Source organism: Poecilia reticulata, linkage group LG6, assembly GCF_000633615.1.
Source record: "Poecilia reticulata strain Guanapo linkage group LG6, Guppy_female_1.0+MT, whole genome shotgun sequence".
Taxonomy (NCBI): Eukaryota; Metazoa; Chordata; class Actinopteri; order Cyprinodontiformes; family Poeciliidae; genus Poecilia; species Poecilia reticulata.
The window spans coordinates 7026227-7031358 of NC_024336.1; positions in this window are offsets into that span (position 1 = coordinate 7026227).

Sequence of the window (5132 nt, forward strand, 5' to 3'; positions counted from 1 at the left end):
TTCTGCCATGCAGTATGCAGAGTGCTCGGGTAAGTGACGTTAAGAGAGCAGGTTCTGTGGTTTTCATATATTTTTCCTAAGATATCCTCTGAAAAAGCCTCCATATTGGCACCGGTTCTGATGCAACTAGCCTAATATGAAGCAGATCTTTTTAAAACAGATGGCAAACTTTTAATTGACACGGTGCTGGCTTGGATTTTCTTAATTTACTTCAGTCATGGTTTAAACTAATGGGTGCCTATATCTGAGGAGTGTTTCTGCTTCTGTAACTCTGAGACGGAGCAGTATTACAGCTACAATCGTGCCTTGATATTTCATATGTTTATATACTAACAGCCTACCGCTACGGAAGATGTCCTAATTATGGTCTGCTCGACTGATCCCTGCTGTATATCCTCATATCAAACCAACAATTGTTACCTCATTTGGTCCTCGGCTTGTGCCGGTTTTTTAATTTATTCTCTTGTGTTGCTTTTAATCCGTTTCAAACGTCGCGTCTCTTGTCGAAACGSCGCGATTATCAGCATCAATCTACGTTGATGACCTTTTCATATCCCCTCACTCGATATTAGGCTCGAAGATAATAAATGCAATCAGCAGAGATGAAATAGCAAAGCAACAAGCCGCTCGATGATTGCAAATGCGGCTCCTGCTCCTTTCTCTGAATATCAACCGAGTYGGGAGGTTGGTTTTGCCCTTGGCATAAACATKCTATTGAAGTGGAGGGGTATTTCTCTCSTTTTTTTTTTTTYTTCTTCTTCTTTCTTTAAAGCTCAGGGCTTCTTTATGTCTAAATAATCTTTGAAGGTTTTGGAAGCGGGTTTTTTGCAGGTATATATTTTTGAATATTATTCAGTTGGCACATCATCCTGCTGCTCTGAACTCATTCTGTAGCTGCAGTATTTATCTTCACAGTCGCTTTAAAAGTGTCTTTTTCTGAGTTTTCGTGTTCCACGTTATTTCTTTGTAATGTAGCTCTGTGGGAGTTGGTCCAAAAATGTGCCCTTAGACATTTTTTTTTCTTTAAAGTGCAAATATGAATTAAATTATTAATGAGTTACAGATTTTTTTATTTTTTTATTTTTTTGCATGTGTGTTAAAACGTTTCAGCAAGAACTTTGCGACCAAAGATTCCAGATAATCCGATGTTTTAACCCTGCGAGAAATGTACTTGATTCTCTTGGATGGAAAAGGCCAAACACACATAACGACTTAAAGTGTTTAAACAAACAAACAACAAAAGTAATGAAAACTTGTATTTTTGCAAAACACACCCAAATAATAAAAAAGAACAGCCAATGATTTGGTTTTATTTTGTTTCATTAGGTAAATAGTGGTTTAAAATTATTACGTTAACTGAATGTATTCATTTAGTGCATCCAGTTAGATGATATTTARCATTATACGTGCTTAATTTCTGTTGTTTTTTTTTACTGAAAGGTTATTACACAGAGTACTATKACAGTATACTGATGAGGCGCTCCATACTGGAGTTCATTACAGCTGAGGTCCCTTTTTGTGTTGAAGTTTAATTGAGCACATTGTGTGTCTGTGGATGACAGAGGCCATTCTATGAAGAGGTCAGYTTATTTAGCTTAATTGCTTTGCAGCTCTTGATTCTGTAATTCTTTTTTTGGTAACACTTTATTTGAAGGGGTGTGMATAAGACTGACATGACACTGTCTTAAACATGACATAACACCTGTCATGAACATGAAGAAGTCTTTATGAATGGTTATGACTGTTGTCATGAAGTGTCATTCTGTAAATAATGACACTTTTAATGCAAAGTTGCTCTAAAGGTTGCATTAAATTGTCATTATTTACAAAATCATGCAAAGTTTGCACTTTTAATAGACTTTCAGTGCAACTTTTAGAGCAGCTTTGCAATAAAAGTGTCATTATTTACCGAATGACACTTCATGACAACTGTCATAGACATTCATATAGACTTCTTTATGTTCATGACAGGTGTTATGTCATGTTTATGACAGTGTCATGTCAGTCTTATTCACACCCCTTCAAATAAAGTGTTGCCCTTTTTTTTTTTTTTTTTTTTTTACATTAGAAGCCACAAATCACATTGTGGCATTTAACTAAAAGAGGGTGAAAGTACTTTTTTTTTTAGTGGGGGGGACCCTGGACTTTTCTGATGTTCTTACTGGATTTGTTGCTTTCTCTGTGTTTTGTTTCAATAATTGGACCTTTCCTTGCTTTTGCTGTGTTGTATATCTGTCCAGTCTGGTGCTGCCAATAAATCAACCGTTTTCTGTTATTTTGTTTTATTTTATTTTTTTTACATACTCCATTTTCCTGACTGGTTTCATTTTTCTTCCATTTGGGATTCCAGGAAGGCTTCAAATCTTGTTAAGTAATTCCCAGCGATGGGGAGCGCGAGGGGTGGGGGGGATGAGGTGGAGACAACCGTTCTGGTTTACATTTTCTCTATACGCTCGGCTAATAGTTGCCAAGCAACAGCGCAGGTCAAGCTCCTTGCAGCTGCTGACCCAATTAATGTGGGCGACACCAGAAATTATGGCGCTATCTTTTTACAAGGACACTTGAATATGTAASCTGTATACACAACATCCTCCTCAGATTAAAACAAGTCCTCCTCGAGGCCCGTTTGATTTATGCCGGCGGGAAACAATTTCAGTCTGTTGCGTGTTTTGTTCCCCCCCGGTGAGGTTTGTTTACGAGCACGTTCTGTCTGTGTGCAAATGAGTTAGCGACTTGATCAGAAGCGATGGAAAACAAATCCCCTGCAGACCTTCCTGATTTCTCGTGTCAAGATGAGGAACGTCCAACTGCTGCTACCAGAAGAATATGGAGTCAAGAGCCAATTAGTGGATTGAAAGTAAAAAGAAAAAAAGTTACAATATTGTGGATTAGTTTATATTTGCAGCCAGTTAGTCTGCTCAAAAKGGACAGGTTAGATTTATTTATGGATTTCTGCCATGTTGAAACGTTTTAAATATGAAAATTGCAACGTGAACGCTATTTTTTGTAACATTTAAACTTGGGTATCCTTACATGGCTGTTATGTTTTATAATATACACTATGATTCATAATAAAGACTCCTTCAATGCCAAAATATAGCATYTYGAAYGTATCTAGCTGGTAGAAAAGCAAGGCAGTGTCAAAATATATCACTTGGTTCATTTGACCCATTATAACACTTTAGTTTCATATTTCTATCATTCCTGTTTCTCCCTGCCTTATTCCAGTACTTTTCAAAGTGGGAGCCTCAACAACATTATCAATTAAATTGATCAAGCTGCATTGCTCCTCAAGGCAGCATAGTAGGTATGAAATGAGCAAGGAAGAAAGAGACTGAAGGAATCGTCCAGACACCCTGCTGGGTTTGTGATGAATAAAAYCTCAAGTCATTTTCTTATTGCATGAGGTGATTGTGTGGGGAAATGAAATTGATCAGGTACTATATTATGACATGGACATCAATCAAATTGATAAAAATTGTAGTSATATTACCTGGTAACATTTCCCCGCCATAGAACAAATGAACAACTAAAATCAGAAGGTATGTGGCAGCATTTATGCTAAACGAAAGTAGTAATTATTAAGTAGTGAATAAARGTGAGGAGAAAAAAAAAAGACATTCAAAAAGTTTAATGTTCCTTTACATATTTTGTATGTGGGTTGGTAAAGGAGATCTCCAGCTAAGAAGCCGACGACGTTTGAAAACTTTTAGGAGTTTTTCTACTGCTCTCACCGGACGGACTCCACAATTTCAGTTTAAAAAGGTTCCTTTTTTCAAACCAGYTAAAAGAATCTTTCATCATATTCTTCCAGTGAATTCAAAGTCCTTTTAATGTATTCCCCAGTTTACAAAGAATATAAATGTGGCTGTCTGGATAAAACACCATTGATTTCAGGTGTATGAACTCCAGCACCTTAGAGGTTGCGGTGTTTTCGCAGCCGATTACAGTATATATATTCCTCCAAGCTTCACGTGGCTTTCAGACCRACTCAAGAACGGCATGTAGGGAGCTTCTTGAAATGAGCAGCCGCATCCRAACCTTGTGTCACCAAGCARTGCAACGCAACAGCTGCAGTGGATTCAGGCTGACCAAACCCAGTCTGACGAGTCTTTGGTTTGGTKTGMGTCAAAGCACTGTGTAAAGTTGAATTGTGGTGAAGGGACTTTTCCTCAGAAGTCGGGTTTTAGTGAAAGAGGCTCTTAACAAAGACGGTTTGAACAATGCTGCGTTTCCGACTCTGTGCAAAACRGTTCGGAGTCGGCCCGGTCCCGCTCCGACTCTGCTCAGARCAAAAACAAGAGCATTGATAATGAGATGACCTGGTTTGGAGCAACTTTAATGCTCTGCAYAGAGCCCTCTGACATCAGCACGATGGGTCGCCTTTGGAATGACTGAGAGCGGACTGAGAGGCAGGCCATTTTGTCCAACGTCAGCGTCTGACCTCACAAATGCTCTCCTGGAAGAATGGTCAGATACTCCCATAAACACACTCGTAAACCTTAACACACACTTCTCAAGAGGGTTGAAGCTGTTATAGTCGTAAAGCGTGGGTCAACACCATATAAAACCTTAAAATGGGATGTCGTTAAAGATTGTCGTGAAAGGCAAGTAACCCAACACTTTTGGCAATATGGTGTGTTTTTGTCCAGAAATACACATTACTGTAGAATCGTGGGAAGTTATGTTGTTGAAACGAAAGGAAGACTGAAGTTGAGTATGTGTAAAAAAAACTCTTCATAAAAAAAATTCACAAAATTAAAAATAAGAAGTTCATACATGATCAAAAACAGTTATAAGTGTTTTGGTTTAAGTATTGGAAATACTGTAATACTGGAAATAATTTTTCCTAAAGWTTATGACAAAAGGATTTTAGACCAATTCAAGCCTACTTGAAAATAAGAATAGACTTTTAATATTTAAAAAAAACAAAAAAAAACATCTGTTGCAGCTTACAATAAAGTTCAAATAGTAGTTACTCTTTGCATAAATGAGGTTTTATTTGTTGGTAAATCTCAAGTCAAAGTTGTACCCTTCAACATTTAAACAGACACAAATGTTCAGCTTGAAGCTCCGTTCCTTTCGGTCTGCGTTTCCTCTGAAGCGTAGCTGACGCAACCGACTCAACTCTG